General features: G+C 48.4%; 1 protein-coding gene across 1 annotated transcript in view; it reads right to left on the reverse strand.

The window, feature by feature from the left end:
* PTPRJ (protein tyrosine phosphatase receptor type J) overlaps positions 1–22,195 on the reverse strand; it is a 153,034-nt gene that overhangs the window by 115,591 nt on the left and 15,248 nt on the right. The window lies entirely within an intron of this gene.

Raw genomic sequence — 22,195 nt, forward strand, 5'->3', positions numbered from 1 at the left:
ATGAGGTCCCCATTCTTGGGATGGCCATGGGGGGAGATGGCAGATGGAGAAAGGGGGCCTGGAGAGGTCCCCAGAGCTGCTCCCGGCACCCCCGCTGCTGAGGCCAGCACCCATCGGCAAGCCTATTTCTCCACCATAAGACAAGCATTTCTTGGTGTCCAGGCCTCTATCAAAAGCACAACATGGAAAGATAAACCAAGAAGACTTTGCGTTTCAAGAAAGGTGAGAGAGCATACGACTCGGCAGCAGGGAAGACCTTTGCTCTGGCTAGTGTGCAAGCCAAGTACAACTGTGAGGAAAGACTGCTAACTTAGGATGCTTGTTCTTTTGCCTGGGGAGCCCCTCCCATTTTCACTCACTGCCTGGACCCTGGATGCACGTGAGCTCGGGACCTAAGAGATCTCTGAAGAAGAGTTTTTAGGGACAAAAAGGAACAAACTTGACAACACTGGAGGCAGCCCCTGAGCTGAATTCCACAAAGACCATCAGACAGCAAAGGCCACTGCCAAGTATGCGATGTATACCGCAGCTGCACAGAGAGATAGCTAAACTCAGGCCCTTAATATTACTCTAGGAGCCACAGGAGGCCCTCCTAGGCCCAGCTTTGGGGGCCAGACAGTGATCCAAGCAGCCCTGAAGCAGCCCCCAGCCAAGGGAAGGCAGCCAGGCCGCCCCAAAGAGCTCAGAGTCTCATCCTAGAAAGTGTCTGAACCAGACTTCTGGTTGCCCCCTGCCCTTTGGATATGCCTGAATGAACAGTCACTAAAATGCTCAGGACAGGGATGTGAATGACACCACACCTGAGGGCTGGAAAGAACATTAGGAGGGCAGGAACCTCCATGATTTTTTTTTTTAATTGAAGTATAGTTTATTTATAATGTTGTGTTAGTTTCCGATGTACAGCATAGTGATTCAGTCATACATATATACACATACATTCTTTTTCATAGTAGGTTATTACAAACTATTGAAGAGAGTTCACTATGCTATAGAGTAGGTCCTTGTTGTTTATATATTTTATATATAGTAGTTTGTATCTGCTAATCCCAACCTCCTAACTTACCCCCCTTCCTCTTTCCCCTTTGGTAACCGTAAGTTTGTTTTCTATGCCTGTGAGTCTATTTCTGTTTTGTAAATAAGTTCATTAGTGTCAATTTTTTAGATTCCACATATAAGTGATATCATGTGCTATTTGTCTTTCTTTAACTTACATCATGTAGTATGATAATCTCTAGGTCCATACATGTTGCTGCAAATGCCATTATTTCATTCTTTTTATGGCTGAGTAATATTCCATTGCATGTATATACCACGTCTTCTTTATCCAGTCATCTGTCTGTGGACATTCAGGTTGCTCCCATGACTTGGCTATTTTAACAAACACACTGCAAATCAACTATACTTCAATTAAATAATACTTTTTAAAAAGAACCTAATCACAGAATCTCAGACAGGTCTGAGACATTTGCTCCAACTGAGATCAAACAATTGAAGACCTCCAGGGCAAATCCCATTAGAAATACTCATCAAGGGACTGTCTCCTGTTCCTCTCAACAGAAACCAAAGCCAAAGGCAACTACTGTACCCCAAATTTCTCAGCAACTTGCCCAGTTTTAGGAGGAAGAGGGTTTCAATTACACCTTCTTAGCAGCGACATGGGCATTCTAATCCAACTTGTATCACAACCAAGTTGTACATCCTGCCTGGTGTGGTGGCCCTTCCTTTTATGGGAAGATTCTGCGTCCTGGGATCTCACCTTTTCTGGTGATGACACCTCAAGGGGATTCCAAGGCTCGTCCATATCAGATCACTGGCATGAAACCCTGTTGAAAAGGACCCTTTCACAAAGTGTTTCCTCTAAATCATCCCAATGTGGCCCCATGTCGGGTCAGTACATAACTCTGTGTGTGGACAGAGAATGACAAAGAGGTTCATGAACCTACAATGATGACCACTTGATGCAACAAAACCCTGAGTCATGGGATGTCAGGATCCAAAGGACTCTAGAAATTGCTTAAACTAGGTGTGGAAATAACTCAGTGGTTAAGAGTCTTGCTCAAAGTCACTCACTTGGAAGAGGCAGAGCTGGCACTAGAATCTACTTCTCCACACTCTGGAACCGGGATCCCCCTAGAGTACATGGCCTCTTCTTGTTCTCCTGGAAAGTGGGCCTCCACCTTCTTGCACCCCCTAGGCCCTTTCCACCCCCTCACCACCTCAAGGAACTCTGGAATGACTGTCAAGGTGGGCAGGAAGAAATACACCTTGCGGGGAGCCATCCTGGCTGGGGTTAAGGATGGACTTGGATCTGTTTTGTTCTGTCTCTGCCTTCAGCTTCTTGCCGATGTAAAGGATTAAAATCCCACTATTCAAGTCAGGCCCACAAGGGGCTCATCACCACATGGAGGAAGGCACGCAGGACACTGCCCTCCCAAGTCAGAGCGATGGCATTGGGTATTGCTTTAGGCTAAAGAGGAGCTAGACCCAGCCTTACCTGCTCCCCTCACATCCTCTGTTCCAGCCAACTGTCCCCCTTTCCATGCTCCCTGTAGACCTTAAGAAGCTTCCTCTTGAGGATCAGTAGTTCATACCCCAACATGAAGTGTCTAGTTCAATAAACCCCTGTTGACTGTCGCCCTGAGCCAAACGCTCCAGGGACAGAGTGATGAGTAAGACTGGAGCCCTCCCACAGTGATCTTATCATCTACCCCGGGAGACAGAACTCTGTGAACAGCTGTGAGCCAAGGATGGGTGGAGATGGAGGGAAAGTTCCACGGAAGCTAAAAGGAACAAGTGATCTCTTCCAAATTGACAGAGTGGGGCAGGCAACGCACTTCAGGGAGAATGTACCTTGTGAGCAGAGCCTCTGGAAAGATGAGTGGGAAGCAGGGTTCCCATAAACTGGAGGGATGAGCGTGCCAGGAAGAGGGAACAGATGAGTAAAATGGGGAGGGAGGAAGCCGTGGGCAGACCCCGGGAGCCCCCAGCAGAGACAGCTGCAGCCTGGGGTCTGCAGGAACTCCGGGAGAAAACCCCACCGTGTAAGCTAAGGCCACACGTTGGAGCGAAAGCACCGTTTATGGGGTAACAAATGTCCGCTGCTCAAGGAAGACCCTGAATGCCAAATGGAAAATTCAAACGCTACAGGAGGCAGGGGGGAGCCCTGGAAGGCGTGGAGGAGGGCAGGAGACAAGGAACAGAGGCTTTCTCGTAGGCAAAGAACTTGACCTTTGTCATCAACGTCTCCTTGATGCCAACTTTTGGCATCTGCCCCACCCACCGGGCATGTCAAGTCCATTTCCACAGCAATCCCAGTATCTGACCATCTGGATGGTGACTGACACCCACTACACTGACCCTGCGGCATGTGCGTGTCCCCCGATGGCCTCTGGCACTCACCAGCCTTGCCTCCCACTCAGAGGCCAGCAGGCATGATTTTGTTGTTGAACTGATTGCCAACATTTGCAAATTAGGAGACGCGGCATTAAGAAAATCTGAATTTTTCCAGGACAACGCTTCCCCGTGGCGAGAAAGAAGCTGACTGGCAGCAGCCCCCTCTGGGCTGAGTTTGCCACCACCGGTTTTCCATACCATCACCTCTTTTTAATCTCCGAGCCTGAGTATAAACACCCAGTGTCCACTTATCTTTCAGCAGGCCACCTACCACACCCACAAAGGCCTCTTAGTTTGCCACATCAGGCACATTTACGCTGGATTTATGGGTCTCCTAGATTTCTGATCTCTCTAGCCCCAGGTCCTAATCCCTCCTCCAGATCCCACAGCTCACCCACAAGACCCAGCACCTACTTCACTCCTCCCCGTAAACTCTCAGGCCCTGGCAGACGGCACTGCGGAAAGAAATCAGAAGGCCCCTCAAGAGAGCTGGCTTAGAAGAAATTCAATATATCTTTATTTTCCCTTCTATTACCAACCCAGCCCTTCCCAATGACCCACTGTGTGTCAGGCCTTCTAAGCAGGGCTTCAGGAATTCAGCTGAAGAAGATGAGATCCCTGCCTGGGCCAGGTCTGGTGAGCCTGGACAAACTCCAGGGAGACCTGGCTTGGCTGCCACTCAGAATGAACGAAATAACAACGCAGCTCAGGCATGAAACTTAGCAATCCACATACATTTTGCGACCAAATGTTCAACAAGCTAGTAAATGAGGCAGCAGGGGCAGTCTTTCAGAATAGGGTGGATGTTCAGTCCCCAACACTTTATGCTTCTCAGAATCAGCTGTTTGTGACATGTGCAAGGAAATTTACTCTGGTGCTTTGATCTTAGAGACACAGAGACAGAGAAAGAGAAGGTTGGTCATGGTAGAAAAATAGAAAAGAAATGTAAGTGTGATTCCTGTCTTCGGTGAGTAAACAGCCTAGTTGAGGATCAAAACATTGAACCCTGCAGATTAATGAAGTCACTAATACAGGTGTGGGAGGAATGTGAACACAGGCTGGGGTCCAGGCGGGAAGCCAGCTGGATGAGGTGCACTGGAGCTGGATTTGGAAAGATTATCTGAACCGAGGAGGTGGGCTGAGGGGCCCAAATAACCAAAATTCTGTTCGATTAATCATCAGGGCCTCCCCCTGGAAAAAAATACTGTAGATCTAATAAGATTACAATTGAAGAAATGGAAGGAAGCATTAAATCCCACTTTGGTAAGAATGAACGTCCAAAATCCCATGGAACACTCTGGTTCAGAAAGCCAGAGATTTAGCCTGTGAATGGGTTTTCCACTTGGCAAGACAGCTCCTCATCTCTCAGTGATAATACAAAGGAATGAATGGGCATTCGTATCAGGGAAATTCCTGGTGATTATTAGGATGGAAAAGAAAGAGATGCGGGTGGAGGAAGCAAGAGTATTAACTGGCGGCAGGCACCCTCTGGTTTTAATTCTGACCAAGGCAACAACTGTTTTGCTCAAGTTGGGGTGAGTTCCAGCAAGGGCTACCAAGCTGCAACAACACTGAATTACTACACTTTTAATAGTCATTTTTCTTGATTTTCTTACTCTTAATTTCTCCTCCAAACTCCAGTCACCGTTTAACACACAGCCATTTTTTCCTCCCCAATAAGTAAATCAACCCGTACCACTTGGATAAAACTGATGACAGCATGTCCCCACTGCTCTGTCCCACAATGTATTCAGCCCCGTCTCATACCACGTGACCCCAAGCCGCCACACCCCTCTCCCCGCCCCGTTACCCCCGCCAGGCCCACCCCCACCAACCTCCTCTCGGCTCACCCACTCCCCCTGCACCTTCCCCAGGAAGGGTCCGGGATTCAGCCATTTCCATACTTCTTTCTTTGTCTGTCACTCACACACACACACACACACACACACACACATGCAGAGGAACTCTCCTCCTTGAACCAAAATCCATAAATGAAATGAACCCAAGCTACCCCGGAGAAAGCAAAGATGGAGGTCTACCAGCCTCTGTCACTTTGTCTTGGGGCAGCCCCCACCTCCACCCCTGACCACGGAGTCTCAAAAAAGCACTATTCAAGTCAAACGTCTTCAGCTTACAGGTGCAGAATCAGAACCCCAGAGAGGGAAAGTGTCTGGCCCAAGGACACACAGTACCTGAGAATCAGGCCGGAAGCCAAGTTCTCAACTCACCCGACCAGTCCTCTTTCCACTGCCCTCATCTTAACCATCTGACATAACCAGCGCTCACACAGAATGACCAGGTACGTCTCTAAGACCTCTCCACAGAGGAACATGTTTAATCCCCACAACAGTCTGAGGTCGTAGGTTCTCTGAACTCTCCTCATCTCACAGAGTAGGTAACTGAGGCACAGAGAGATTATGGAGCTTGGCCAAGGTCATGGAGCTGGTAAATGGCAGAGCAGGGGGTCTGAGCCCAGGCAGCCCGGCTCCATCCATACCCATGGTCCTTAAGCAGTTTGCCAGGAGGAATCACTTGTTGCCTTTAGGCAGAAAGGGAATATTGTATTCTCAACCATTTTACAAATAAAGTATACCCAGTGTTTCCCTTAAAAAGCAAAGCAAAGACCCACAAAAATGAAAATTTTAAACAAGAACACGGGAGACTGCAGTGGAAGCCTAGCCGTGAGGTTTCCTCCTCAGGGCACTGCGTACCTGGGGTTGGGGAGGGTGGAGCGGGGCGACTACATGTTAATTTACACAGGAGCCCCAATTTTTTTAACCTGTCCACAATGCATCTGTCCTTTGCGCACTTGCATTTTGGCTTCATCCCCACCCCTGGTGCCCCAAACCCAGTGACCAGCCTGCCCTTTGGGGATATTTCTCTGAATCTGGGGATCCTTCTTCATCCAACTCTGGCATGTGCCCCTCAAAGTGAAATCAGGTAAACCAGAGGAGAGCCATCCAAACCCCCCGCTTCTTTACTGTTTCATTCACTTGGCCACAGAGCCTGATGGTAGCGCATGGGCACGTCCACACCAAGGGCCCCTCCAAAAGCCCCAAGCAGCTGGCAACGGCCAAACCGACACATGGCTTGGTTTTCAGAGGGTTTTGAAACCTCTGCCCGCTCAGCCGCTGAGCCATGTTGGGCACCTGGGCTGCGCTGGCTGCGTGCACCAAGCATTTGCTCTGCACCCAGACGGCACCAAGCTCAGTTGTGAGACTTTCAGATGTGAGCTCAGTGGCGGACAGACGTGGACAAGGTCTCATGCTCCGGGGAACCCCAGATGTCCTAAGAAGGAAAGGGGGCCACACCCAACAAGAGGTTGGGAGAGACGAGACAATCCCACAGCAGCAACGGACAAAGAGCATCCTTCTTTTCCATGCCCAGCCCTCCACCACCACCACCAAAAACTAGGGGATGTCAAGCCACAAGCCAAGGTGACTGACTCAAATCCGGCCACTTTCACATTTGCATAATGCGTTCTGATATTTGGCTACCATTTAACGGTCACCATATAAGATACGAGGTGGAGACCTCCCCACAAGGCAAAATTTGTTGTCTTTGGATCACCACTGGCTAAAACCTCCTGAAATTTCACCAAACTCAGTTCTGTAAAACAAACAGAAAAGAATGCCACTATAAATCACAGTCGAACCAGGATCTCAGGACCTGCCCATACTTTGTACTTTCTCATTTTTATATAAATATTGGAACAGTACGGAAACAGGGTGATCTCAGAAACCATGCCATTTTGATACTCACATGACAAAACCCAATTATTTATCTCACTTTATACTAATTATCTCAAATACACAGTTCCCTTGCCTTTAACAAAAATATCCCTCTTTTAAACAATATGTGATGTAAAGCGAAAAGAACAGGGTACCAAAACAAACTCTTTCCTGCAAAATTTATGGTTCCTTTTCTGTCACCAGTTGTACACCCAGGTTTGTTGCTATGTTCACAACACAGGCTACAAATTCTAAAGACCTGTATTAATCTCTCAGCTGTATGCAGTGAGACGAGGCATGCTTAGCTGCTGATTTTTAAAAGCAAATCAACCTTTCACAAATAATTTATTAAGATGAATAATTAGTTAGGAAAAGCTGGCAACATTCAACACCATCGCAGGGGATGGGGGGTGGGGAACCGAAATGTTCCTACGTCGACGGTTGACGCCTTGGAAGAGGGAACACACTGTCGGTACCCTAGCAAAATGTCAATCACAATGCTTTTTTTTACCCCTTCACCTGGGTCAGCAGATGTTACTTTAAGGCTTGGGCAAAGGAGTTTGCTGAACGGTCAACATCGGGAGTCAGGCAGCTTACTGAAGGCTCTTTGGTCCACTCAACGCAATTAACTCCTCTCGGTCTCAGAGAAAAGAAGTGGTTGTTGGTTTGAGGGCCATGGCGGGGGAGGTCCTCAAATCTTTTTGCCACTCTTTAATTTAGTTTTTTTAAAATTTGAGGAGCTCATTTAATAATGGACAGCTATCAGATAACTACAAACGTGCACAATATTCTCTAAGCCCAAAGACGTCTTCCAAAAATAACACTTCTTAGGGTCACTACCTTAAGTCAGAATCAGTTAACATGAGGGCAGGAAGTTACCCCAGGTTTGCAACTTTCTTTGCTATGGTCCCTGATTTTTGCAATCAGGGCTCTGGGGGGTGTGGGGGAGAGACTGGGCGGGAGGGGTGAGGGTGGCGGGGGACAGACTCTAGACTGGTGAAGTGAGAGGTCTCGAGTCAGACAGGCCCTGCCCAGCAGGGTCAGGTTAGATGAGAATGAACCACGAAGGTGAAGGCCAAGTGCCCACCTCACCCCTGCCACCTCCACGTTCCTGAACAGAGGTTGCCCCACAGGCAGGACAAGAACAGGGAGACTGGGAGCGAACAGCCTGACCCGAAAGGTCCCCTGGGAGGGGCCTCCCCACCCCCAACACACACACCCCCCAGGAAGCGTGGAGAGACGGGTAACTTGACTCCGGAGAGGCAGGGGAAAGGGAGGCCTCGGCCTTACTCTCCCAGGTATCTGACCCTCCCCCTGCGGCAGCTGCCAGGTGCCATTTGCATGAATGAAGACCGCGGTCAATTTGTACCTGCGAGCGAACAAAGCAGGAAGTACGAGGGCTGTCTGTCACTTAGGCAAAGCCAAAGCTCACGAAACTTAACTAAAGGGAGAGCCCTGTCCCCGCCCTTCAGAAGGAGGGGCTTGCCAGCCCCGCCCCTCCCCCTCACCGGCACTTACAAAGGATCTTGTTCCCGCTGAACCTGTTTCTCGTGCGCCTGTCTCGAGTCTCCAAGGGGATTGGATTTATATTTTTAATTAGCTGCTTTTCACATAATTTTTTTAAGTTTTAGTATTACCCGTATGTGGGAAGAAAATAGATATAAACCATGGAAAGAGAAGTCCCCCTCCCACCTCAGAGCCCCGGGACCCCACAGCCTCACCCCAGGGTCTTCACTGCTAAGATTCCTGCCAACTCTCCCAAGGCAGGCCCGGGGCTTCATGCCGCTCACGTGCCGCCCCCGTCCCGGCCCCGGGCCCCCGCCCCCAGCACCCCGCCTCAGCAGCATCCCTGGGTGTGTAACATGGGCCTGGCACTCTGCTCAGGCTTTGCAAAATGGGTTCTCAACTAACTGATTGAACAGAGGATCTGCATACTCGGGGTGATCAAGCCATCTCAGCAAGGAAGGTGATTTTAAAAAAAAACAGAGGTGGCCACTCCAACTAATTACTTCTACTCTCCATGTCTGCAGAACATTATCCACAAATCACAGACATTTTTTTTAATTTACTAAACAATTATTCTTATTTTGGGGGTAGGTGGTAATTAGGCTTATTTATTTATTTTTAAATGCAGGTACTGGGGATTGAACCCAGGATCTCGTGCACGCTAAGCACGCAGTCTACCACTGAGCAATACCCTCCCCATCACAGACATTTTTATAGCAAGGAGCAAGCACCTATAGCATCTATGCATTCCTATTTCATTTAGCCCATGAGGCATATTTTTATCTCCTCATCTTAGAGGTGAGAAAGGGGAAACTCAGAGATGATCGCCCAGGGCTGTTATCCAGCTGAGTCCCAGGTTCTACTGCCCCTCCAGGGATCATTCACACCCACTCCCTGCCCCAGGGGGTCCTTACTGCCCCTGCCACACTGATCTGCATTAATGCCATTACCCAAAAAGGTCCCAGGCTTCTGTCCTTTCCTACGATAGTGGTGATAATAAAGTTAGCTTGTAGGGTCAGCTGCCTGGGCTCAAATCTCGGATCTACCACTTAATACTTTGTGACCTTGAGCAAATGACTTAATCTTTTTAAGGCACATTACTTAATCTTTTTCACCTGTATAAAGAGTGTGTCTCTTATCTGTCTGCCTTGTGCATTCATTAAGATAATGTACATAAAGTTTACCATGGTGAGGGGTACAGAGTCAGTATTCCTGTAACATCCACCATCATCATCATTATTATTATTACCATCACCTTCATCCTTAGCACAATGCAGACAGAGCCAAGCACACAGGCACAGTGATTAACACCAGACAAATGCTTCCATGCTCATCTTCATTTTCTCATGAGGATCCTGTGAGGCTGGCAGTGCAGGAGTCAGGGTACCCATTTTAAAGACGAGGCTACTGAGATGCAGAAAAGTGACTTACACAGTTGTGGCCAGAACTCAAGCCCCACATGATCCAAATCCCAAGTCCCAAGCTCTTCCCCCTTCCCATGCTGTCTTCTACCCCACGAGGGTTCCAGAAGCTCCCGTTAGAGCTGTCTGGTTTTATGTTGGGGCACAGGATCAGGCATCACCCAGTGGGGGAAGTCCTTTAGCCTCTCCCTCCAGGCCCGTTTCTTCATCAATACCATCTGCTCCTCCTCTCTGACACTCTCCAGAGTTGCCACGAAGATAAAGAATGAGAAGTAGCTGCAAAGAGCAAATAGTGCTCACTGGTCTGTCCACGGCGGGCGGTCTGTCCCCACCCCAGGAACCCTAAAAACCGCAAGCAGGAAGGGGAGCTTTGCTCAAACCACGTGTGTGACATGAAGGTCAATTCAAGCCACTCAAGACCTCCAATTGAGCCAGCCTAGCTTCCTTTGAAACCCACAAAACGGTGGCTGCAAAAGCAAACAGACCTGTCTCCTGGTGGATCCTAATCCGGAAAGGCATGCCGTGTGGTGGACACAGGGTGGAGCCTGCCTCCCCACAAACTAGCTGGAGGATCTTACATAAGTCATCTGACCATTATTTCAAAATTGAGCTATACTCTGCTCCATCCACCAAATATTTACAGTGGCTTAGAATAATACAAACAACACAAAAGAATAAATAGTCAAGGGAATCGGGCCGAGAGAAAAATAAGTGAAAGGAAAATAATAAAGCCAGGGTGAGATGAGCACAGAGAAATCCGTTCCATACGGTTCCTTCCTGCAGAAGTGTCAAGATGGGACCCAGACCTAGCTCTCAGGTGCTTGGTAACCAAAGCCGAAGGGAAACGCGATCAGCCACGAGATTCTCGGTGCCCAGACCAGGAAAACAGACCAGTTGCTCTGGAGAAGCACATCTTCCCCTGCCTGATTCAGAGCCTCAGAAAGGTTTCTCCATCAGACCTTCCCAAAGGGACATAACAGCAGAGCAACAAGTCCCCACCCCAGACCCCAGCATCTCTGCCAGGAGCTCCCTACTTCACCTGCTCCTCTTGCAACTCAAAGGCATAATCCGAAATGGACAATTCAGCCAATGTGGGCATGTCACTTTACTCCTTAGCACCTCAGTTACCTAATCTGTAAAATGGTCCATCTCACTGACCAGGCTGTCGTGAGGGTTATACAGGATAACGTGCGGTAACTCACACACCTGACACAGAGCAGGTCCTCCATAAAAGTCAGTTCATCGCTTTTACAAGAAGGAAAGTTCCTCCAGGGTAGGGCTCTTAGTCTGAATTGGTCATTGATTTATTCCAAGCACCTAGCATGGTCACTGGCATATAGTAATTATTCAATAAGCGTTTGTTGAATTAATTAATTTTCTGCAGCGGGTTCCTGAAAACACTAGTCTCATGAGATACTTCTAAAAGGAAAGAGAAACAGATACAAAGTAAAACAAAAATCTAGGGGAAAGGACGGTTTTATACCCCCCTACCTCTCAAAGAGTCATAAGCATACAGAATGTTCTTAGAAGTCTTTTAAGAAAGACATCTTCATTTTGTTTCATTTCATTTAGCCCAAAGTTCTCAAAATTTGCTTGATCACAAACCTCCTCTTTATCTTCCACAGAATGGGAAACAGACCCACAAGTGTTCTCAAGACCCTTGGGGGACTCTAACTGACCCTAAGAAGGAAAGGGGGCACCCCAGAGATATGACATGGTCCCATAACAGCCAAGGAACAAAGAGCATCCCCCCCTGTCAAGCGAAACCCCTCTGTCTGGACACATGGACATTCTGGCTAACCCTGAACCTTCCAGAACCCACTTGTTCAGCCAGACCAACCCCCAGCCTCCTGGCTCAGGGTCACCTGCATGCAGAGAAACACCCAATTCAAAGCAAGGATTCCAGAGTCTAGGACAGGGGGAGAGCCCTCACCACTCCAGGGAAGGCAGCCCTTTCTTGGAAGAGGGTGCGGGAGGAGGATCTGGGTATGTGTCGGTCCAGGAGTCCCTGGGTGGCAGCCCGCAGGGTGATCACATGTTTCTGTTTAGCTCACTAAGCTGAGAGGCCACCTGGCAACGGGCTCTCCTCGCTGACACCCTCACTGCCCGCCTCTGTAGGTGCCACTACACCAGCTCCCAGAGAGCAGGGGGTGGGAGGGCACAGGAGGTCAGGCCATCCGAATAACTAGCAGCCCCTCCCCCACGCGACCCAGGGCTCTCCTGGGCACCCACAGGGCTTGCCAGGCCGGAAATGATTAACAAATGTTTACTGAGCACTTCCAGGCAGCAGAGGGCTGCTCCCAGCCTCAGCTCCACCCCGGCATGTTCTGGTGCCCACTCAGTCATTCGTGAAACAATTGTTAAGTATCTACCTAGTACCGAGTACCAAGTACCCACACAGGCTTCCCTCTGAACCGTGTCCTTGACCTCGGACTGCCTGCTGTCCACCCCTAACGTGGACCTACACAGGGCCAGGATCATGGTCCTCCTAGTTCTAGCTGCCCAGTCCATGTGTCTGAAAGACATTAACGTGGCCCAGAGGTGAACATGGGCCCAAACGTTGTTTTAACACCACTTGTCATTACCTTCTGCCCCACAGGGCTTGACATCTTGAATGCAACCCTGAACGGCACGGTCAGCAACCCCGTGTGCAGGTACAGGCTACGTGCCGGGGATCGGAAGGTAAGTGAGACCCCGGAGGCCTCTTCTCCCAAGGCCATTCCCGTTCCCATCTCTGCCCCACCCCCACCCTGTGTTGTTCTGCCGTCTGGGAGGTTCTCCCTGAAGGTGGCATCTGCTGTTACAACGGGCAGAGCGGCTGCCCTTCCTCTACCCTCTACATCATGAGGTCCCTGACTGCAGGGACCACATCCTCCATCCCTGCTCCCCAGGGACTGAGCACAGGGCTTGGCACGGAGCAGGCGCAGGGGAGGGACCGTGCTGACTGAACAGGAGGGGCAGTCAACACTGTGGGTGGTGGACCTTCCAGCAAAGCCTCCTAGATGCCAACCTTGCCAACAGCACCTCAGGGCTGTGGCTGATTCGATTAGCATCACTCAGAGGGAGGGTGCGGATCCAAGCAAGCTGATCTGCAAGGTTGTTACTAGCAAAGCATTCACAGAAAAAGAAATGAGGGGCAAACTGGGGCCGCACAGCACTCACCCAGTTACATGTGCTTCAGTGCTCCCCACCGCACACCCCCGGCAACTGCTGTCGACCTGGACTCACATGACTCCCAAGGAGCCACCTAAACACACAAACACACACACACACATAAACGCACGCGAAGGGAAACGGCTACGTCTCTCAGTCACGTCGACAGAGGTGACCTAAACCTTCCTGCCTGCACTTTCCAGCACTCTCCCCTTCAGTAGATATTTTTTTAAAAACTGAAAATCGGTTGATTACTACCTTCCAGTGTAGAGGAAAGAATACTGTAAGCTTTGCATCTCTCAGAAACAAGTTCAAATCCTGGCTTTACCACTCCCTCCCTGTGTGACCTTGGCAAGTCACTAGACCTCTCTGAGCCTCAGTTTCCACCTCTGTAAAATAAGAAACCCTACCATAGCCTTGAGGGTGTTGTGAGTGTTCAATGAAACAGTCAGAGAAGACGCCTGGCAGGGAGTCTGGCCTCAGTCTGGGCTTCATAGATGCTCACCGCTTCCCCCTCCCGGGTCATTCTTCAGAGCTGGGCCCAAACAAAGGCAAGAAGCCCAGTGGGAAGAGCCCCACTCTGGAGCCCACTGCCCAGGTTCTAATCCTGAGTCACCACTCCCAGCTGTGTGACGTGAGATGAGGTACCTGACCTCTCTGGGCCTCCTCTGCAAAAGGAGGGTAATGATACCCAGACCTTGGAGTGCTCTCGTGATAATGAGAGTTCTGAGAACAGGGCTTGGCACACAGGAAGCCCTCAGTATGCATATCAGCTACAATAACTAACCCCAAACCAGGCGTGTTGCTCTCCACAGGTAACAGAAGGTTTCCGCTTACGTTATCTCCCTGGGTCCACCCAACTCCTCCTGGAGGCAGGCGGGGTGGGTGTCAGTGAGTTCCTGGGAGAACTGCCCACCCTACAGTGGAGCGGCTGTCCTCTGGCCCCAAATGTGTTTTGTTTGGTTAATTTGAGTCAATCGTTTTTAAAAGCAGGAGTTTCAACATTAAAAACTATTTCCAGCTTTCCTTGGAAAAAGAATCATAACTGACCACTCTAGGATCCCTAGGGTTCAAATCCCACATGGACTAGTTGTGTGTCGTCCCAGATTCCTCAACTCTCAAATGCGGATTAAAAATCAGAGATTCCTCATCAGGTTGCAGTGAGGATTGAGTGAGGTGGTATTTGTAAAGCAGAAACAGCAGTGCTTGAACAGACACGGGTGATGAGTGCACAACACAATGGGCGTACACAATGCCACTGAATGACACACATAAAACGACTAAAATCAGACAGAGAAAGGAAAACACCACATGATATCACTTACATGTAGAATCTAAAAAAAGAAAACCGACACAAATAAACTTATTTACAGAACAGAGACAGACTCACAGGCACAGAAAACAAACTTATGGTTACCAGGAGGAAAAAGGGGTGGGTTGGGATAAAATGGGAGTTAGGGATTTGCAGATACTGACTACTGACTACTGACACTATATATAAAACAGATAAACCACAAGGTCCTAATGGACAGCACAGGGAACTATATTCAATACCTTGTAATGGCCTATAATGAAAAAGAACATGAAAAGGAATATATGTGTGTGTGTAAATAAATCACCATGCTATACACTAGAAATTAACACAACACTGTGAATCGACTATACTTCAACTAAAATAATTTTTAATGGCTAAAATGCTAAATTTTATGTTATGTATATTTTACTACAATTAAAAACAACAACAAACACAGTACCCAACACATTTTAAATTACTGTGTCAATTTAAAGGCAGGTGTGCTCCAGACACAGAATACAACCTTATGGTTACCTATGGGGAATAGGAATGGGGGAGGGATAAATTAGGAGTTTGGGATTGGCAGATACAAACTACTACACACAAAACAGGTAAACAACAAGGTCCTACCATATAGCACAGGGAATCATAGGCAATGTCCTATAATAAACCATAATGGAAAAGAATATGAAAAAGAATATGTACGTATCTGTATAACTGAATCATTTTGCTGTGCCCAGAAACTAACACAACATTGTAAACCAACTATATTTCAACTTTAAAATTTTTTAAATAAAAATAAAACTATTTGGAAGAAGTACAACACTCTTACAGAAAAGCGTTAAAAAAAAAAAAAAAGGAGGGGCAATGTTCTCCTTCAAACAAGGCATAGTCTGAGTCTGCCAGAGTCCCCACTACTCCCTACTGCCTCATTAACACCAATCACATGTGCGGCCCAGTTGTTTTCTGAGCTGCACCACCGCCGTAAGAACTAGATGAGAATACTGTGTGTAAAGGCACTTGGAACACTCTGGTAAGCATCACTTTCCTTCGTTAAGTCACTCCACAATCTGGAGGGGTGGGTATAGCTCAGTGATAGAGCACCTGCTTAGCAAGCACAACGTCCTGGGTTCAATCCCCAATACCTCCATTTAAAAACAAACAAAAAACCTGGACTTAATTTAAAAAAAAAAGAAAGAAAGAAAGAAAAAACGATCTACTATGGGGTAAGGCCAGACACAGAACTCAGGCTGCCACTGCCTCCAAGTCCAGCTCTTGGGTCACCATCAGCAGGATGCTGGCAGCCTCAGGACATACATGATCACCACACAGGTTCCATCTTGATAGGTCTCTCTTATGAAGATGCACACACAGCCCAGAGCTATACAAGGTAGCAAAACTGACCAAGCCTGAGATTAAATCTTACAATGTGTGGTGACACCCACGTGACAAAGAACACTAAAAGGCAGTGTCTCTGTCCATCTGCCGTGCCCGGTGCGTCTGGTCCCTGAACAGGCGGTAATGACCACCACTGCCTTCTGCCCTACCCGCCTCCTAGAACGATGCTCCTATCCTGATCACCAAGCCCCACTTCTTGTTTAGAAGTCCAATTCAAGTCCCACCTCTTCAATTCATTCGACAAACACTGAGTGAGCACCTACTGGATACCAGGCCCTGTCACATGGTGCCCTTGGGGAACCCAGTCCATTTAGGGAGACAACACAAGAGCTGCTTCAGCACGGGTAAGGGCCTGGTGGCAAGAAAGAGCATGGCACACTGGGAGGAACTGCAAGAAACGTGATGCTGTGAGCCCACACAGTGTGTCGGTCCAGGGTCCGGAAGGCACTGGGAGCTCTGAAGGGCTTGAAGCAGCAGATAACAAGGTCTGGTCTGCTCATCAGCCACAGTAAGATGCCTCCAAGATGACTTGGGAGCTCCCAGGCCAGAGGCAAGCCCCATCTCTGAAGGCTCAGGTATCCCATTTAATTCCTACAGCAACCCAGAGGCAAGGTCCTTCTCCCACATCACAGAACGAGAAGCTCGGAAGGTCCAGTGATGTGCCCGAGGGCACACAGCCATCAAGGGGCGGAGCCCGGCCTTGGCCTAGGGCTGCCTAACCTGCTTTTTTTAAAAAACCGCACTAGAGTACACTCCCCTATCCTGGCAAAACATGTTTTTGAGATGGAAGTCTGGTTGATCGTTTTACCCAATTGAGTTTCCCACATCTTTAAATGTCTCATATTATGAACACCCTCCCATACCATGAAGCATTCTTTCAAAACATAAGGGATGACTGCGTCCACGATTTCAGCCATCCCCCACGCCTTAACATCTCAGTTATTTCTAACCCATGGCTCCTTGTTTTTCTCTTAACAGACCAGCCCACACAAAGTTCATCTCATTTTGTTCTCACTGGGGAAACTCTGCGCCCCTGATACCACCCATTGTGTGACTTATCTCGGATGAGGATGAGTAAGACAATGACTTTCAACGTTATATCAGCAAGTTTTATTCTAAAAAGAACACCACTCTTTTTCCTCTCCCACTTACCTCCCAAACTCAACCTCCCAGTTTTAATTACTGGGTTGGTTTCTCTCTTGGGTGTAAATGCAATAAACGGGGGTAGCAGGTGGAGACCATCTGGCAGCCAATAATACCTCCAGATGCTCACCCTTCCCTTGCTCGGGTGGCCAAAAACAGGAGATGCCAGACTCCAGCAGACACCTGCAACACTTTCCAAAAAGCAGTGGATTTCCCCCCCAGCCGATTACCAAGCCCACATCAGAATTCAACCCCAGAAAACCAATTCTGCATCCACTAGAGAAACAGGTGACATGGTGCCCTTCATGTTCCCTGAATGCCCAGGGTGCCCACTATTGGAATTTTGCTGTCCAGAAGAAAAGAGTGGTGGAGTCAGGAAGCTGGGCTCCCACTGTGATGAGCTGTGAGGTCTTGGGTAAGTGGCTTCTCTTCTCTGAGCCTCAGTTTCAACATCTGCAAAGTGGAAGGTCTGGATTAGGTGATCCTTGAGGTCCCTTCCTGCTGTGAAGGAGGCCCTTGGGCCAGGCCAATTATATAAGGGAACAGTGACTACACTTCAGGATGCAACCTGATTAAGTTCAACCCCGGACCAACCGCTGCTGCCTGGAGGCAAGTGAGCAGAAACACAGAGAGGACAGTTAGGGCACCTAAGTCCTCTTATGTCTTCACAGGTCAGGATAAAAGAGAACACATCAGATCACTCTCTGATAGCAGGCAGGGGCAGGATTCTGACTTAATCTAAGAAAAAATAAATCACCTAACTTGCATCCATAAGCCTAGCTTCTCATATTAAGACAAATATGCTTGCCACACATTAAAAAAAAAAAAATTAAGTGACGGATTCATAAAGCAGCAGCAAAATACTAGAGTCAGAACAAGAGCAAGTCATTGCAGCACCAGCTCCGAAGGGGAGGTTTCTGTCTTTATTTTCTAACTGGTAATGACGAGCTTTCACAAAGCCCAGGCAAGCTGCAAGTCACTGATAAAGGGGGCAGCCAGCTCTGCCACTTGAACAGAGACAGGCCCAGATAGGAGGTGCCGCTCGAGTGACCACTAGGACCCACGAGAGCCTCACTAGTCTGAGGTGATGCCCAGGCAGCCCGAGGGAAAGGATGCACTGGGGGGAGGCGGTGGATGCTGCAGGGCGGGGGGGGGGGGGGTATCAACGCCAGACTCTTCCCAGAAACAAAGGCTCGGATTCAAATACTAGGAAAAATCAATAGCCTCAGGATTACAACCAGCGTGCTAGCCTCGGGGTGGGAGTGTTCACAGGGTGCAGAACTCCCCAAGAAGGGTAGGGATGTACGTCCTCCTGGCCCAGCTGGCAACCTCCTCCCGAACCTGCCTGCACCTGCTGCGTGTCCCTCTCCGCCTCCCAGATCGTCAGCCCCACACGTTCCAGCAAGTTCTGGTCCCCTGCTTCCTTTCTCCCCACCCCTCCCCACACCTTGTTCATATCAGCCTTGAGAGAGGCAGGAGGCTGGGAGAGGAGCCCCAGGTTCCCGATGAGGAAGGAAATGTTCAAAGGAGATGAGATAAGCCCACGGTCACAAAGATTGTGCCAAGAATCCAACCCGCTCTCCTAACTCCAAAATCGGTGTTCCTTCCACCTTCGTAGCTACACACCAGGTCCCTCCGATGCTGCCTCTGAAACCTGTCCCCTCAGCGCACACCCCGCTCACCCACACACACACACACACACACCACTCCGCCCAGCTCACAGCCACTCTGCAACACCACTCAGCCTCTAGGCCCTGCCAGCACGCAGGAAGGGCGGTGAGGAGGCCTGTGTGTGTGTCCGCCCTGGCAACCACCAACTTGCTTTCTGTTTCTAAGCATTCACCTATTCTGTGTGTTTCATATAAGAGGAATCATACAATATTTGTCCTCCTGTACCTGGCTTAGTTCACCTAGCATTACGTTTTCAAGGTCGATCCTTACTAGGGTAGAATCAGTACTTCATTCCTTTTCGTGGCCGAATAATATTTCACCATAGGGCTATACCATGCGTTATTTCTCCTTTCATGAGTTGATGGGTGTTTGAGTTAGTTCCTCTTACTGGCTATTGCAAATAATGCTCCTGTGAACACCTGTGCACAGCTTTTTATGTGGACATATGTTTTCATTGTGGGAGGAATTCTGAACTGGGGAATGACATGTGGAGCCACTAGAATCAGGAATGATGGCTAGTGGGTATGGGGTTTCTTTGGGGGGCAACGAAAAGATTCCGGAACAAGATAATGGTGATGGTTGCCTCTGAAGATACTAAAGGCCAGAGTTGTATACTTTAGAAGAGTGAATCTTAAGGTATATGAATTATACCTCAGTAAAGCTATTTTTTAATTGCTGTAAAAAATATAACACAATGGTTAATATTTAAAATTATTATTTCTGAAAAGAAAACCCTCCTATAACGCCGCATTCTCTACAAGACAGAGTCTAACTCACGCAGACACCCCAGGAGCTCTGAGCCCAGGCCCAGCCTCCCTTGCCACAAACACGTTGAATTTGCCAAGCATGACCCCAACCCTGGACCCAGAATGAGTCTTCCCTCCCATGGATCTGGGCTCCCCACATTCACCCCCAAACAGCAGCCAAGGTTACTCGCGTGGCCCCACTTCTGTCTCCGCTCCTGGCTGTTGCCCAGAGGCCAGCCCCATCTGTGACTTGAAACTGACCCAGCAGCCCACCTTCTCTCCCCAGTGACACCAGAACCTCCCAAAGGAAAGAGACCGAGACCAGCCTGTTTTCCTCCTCTTCTGTCCCCATCCCTCTGGCCACCGTTGTGTCAATACCAAGCACAGACCCCGTGACCTCCTGTGTGCGAAAGTCCTTGATAACACACTCTTAATCCTGATCTTGGCCCTCCAGTGACAGGCACTATCAGACTGATTTGCAGGTGGGGAAACAAAGGCAGGTGGAGGAGGGGGAGGGAGGAGTCTGGAGGCCAGGAGGCAAGGGGCAAAGCTGGGCTTTGACCTCAACCTCTTCCCACCACGTTAGCACACGCTGCCACTTTCAAGGCTAGTTATCTCAGAGGCACTCAGTAATACTTCCTTCTGCAAATGTCCATCCACCCATCACATAATTTGAGTTTAAGGTCAGATACCGCAGAGCAGGACCCCCTACAACTAGCTCTAAACATGACACGAATACACCTGATTGTCTCTGCCATCAGGTAATACACAACTAGGCCCAGCTGGTTTCTGGCTGCACTTAGAATTGTTCCAGGTACCACCAGGCAAATGTAGACTGTAGCACAAAACACAGGCAGTAACTTGACATTTTTCCCTGAGCATTAAAAAAAAAAATTAACGGATATCTTTTTTTTTTTTAAGATGACACAAAACAGGTTCTACGTGAGTCAGTGAGTCACCCACGGTCAAAAGGTGAGGCAGCCACCACGCAGCCCAGTTGGCATGTCTGCAAATGCAAATATTAAATCTGTTTTTAAAAAATGGTAACACCCAGTGCCAGTGTGGGCGTCATAAAACAGGCAGTCTTATACATTCTAATGGCAACGGAAACAATGCGCTCCTTTTGGAAAGCCATTTGGCAAGTGGTGTCAGAGATCACAAAGATGCCTGGAAATTAATCCGGAAGAAATCATTTCTGTTTCACAGAAAATGTGATATGCGTGAAGATCTTCATCCCTGCATTACTTATAACAGTGAAAATCTGGCTGCTCTTGAAATCTCTAAATTGGAGAAAGGGTAAGTGAATGACAATACATACACTCCATGCAGTACCCTGAGCTACGAAAAATTCTGGTTATATCACCACAGGAAAAAAAATGTGCTCTTCATTTAACCTTTTGGCACTGGAAGGAACCAAAACTGTCCCTGTCTGTGATCACCATTATTTTAAATAAGAAGCCACCTGGAATAATTTGTAACTGTAACTACTTTAAAATTATAATAGTTCTGTGATGAAGGGAGATATATGGCTTCCCCTCCTTCCTCTAGTTTCTAAATTTCTTTTAATGTTATTCTTATACAATTAGGAAAAATAAATTAAATAAGCTAAAAAAAAAAAAAGACCAAACTCATTTTGAGGCTGTTTGGTCTCACCTCCACCCTGAGGCAGGCCTGCCCCAGCACAGAGCAGCCACTTGAAAGGCAGCCTTGACGGTACACTCTTCTGTTTATCAAAACAGGGCAAATCCTCCCAGAAAATGCCTCAGCAAGGGTGACACCAAACCCAGCCCCATCAATCCCAAACCTGCCTCTCCAGTTAAAACAATCACCACCCAGAAAAGTGTCCAAGTAACTGGACATGGCAAATGAAGGGCTGATGAAGTTGGGGTGACAGGACTGAGAATTATTGTTTTAGTTGTTTTTATTGGTCATAGTCACAACGCCTGGCACAAAGTAGGCACTCAACAAATATTAGAGGCAGAAGGTGTTTTTTTCAAATGAGAAATGCACTCACTCACCTGCACTCCCTGAGTGCCAGGGCCCTCCCACCGTGCATACCCCTCCCGGCCCACAAAGTGTGCTCCCCAAGGTCCTGTCAACAGAGACTGTGTTTGGAGGTGAGCACCTCCAGCAAACAGGAAACTGGTAATTTTGTCACCAACTTGAGAACAAAAACGGTAAGAAAACTTAAATGTCACTATGAGAGTAAAGGTCAAAGCGGGAGGAGGGGCTCACACGTGCTGAGGGCCTCAGCACCACCACACATCCGGGGCCATCCGGATGAGCTTTCCTAAATTCCTGACACCCTGACTCTAGAGCCAAGCTGCAGAAGCTTGAACCCTGGTTCCTCGACTGATTCACTGTGTGACCTCAGGCTGGTTGCTGAACCTCTATCTCGTTTTCCTTTCCTGTACAATGAAGGCAAGAAGAGAACCACCTCCTTCGGTGGTTGTGAGGATTCACTCAGTGCAAATATATAAAGGGTTTAGCACAGTGCCTGGCACACAGAGGGCATTCAGTCAATGTCAGCTCATCATTGGAATTCTGATTCCATTGTACAGACAAGAGAAGTTCAGTAATTTGCCAACATCACAGTGTTAGTAAGAGGCAGTGCTGGGATTCAAATTTAAGTCCAAAGGACTTCAAAATCTGTGCTCTTCTTACTAGAATAAGCCGAGAAGGAGCCCGGAGGATCTGGGGAATACTGCGGTAAGGGCCCTGAGAGGGAGAGGGCGGGGT

Source organism: Camelus dromedarius, chromosome 12 (assembly GCF_036321535.1).
Source record: "Camelus dromedarius isolate mCamDro1 chromosome 12, mCamDro1.pat, whole genome shotgun sequence".
NCBI classification, from domain to species: Eukaryota; Metazoa; Chordata; class Mammalia; order Artiodactyla; family Camelidae; genus Camelus; species Camelus dromedarius.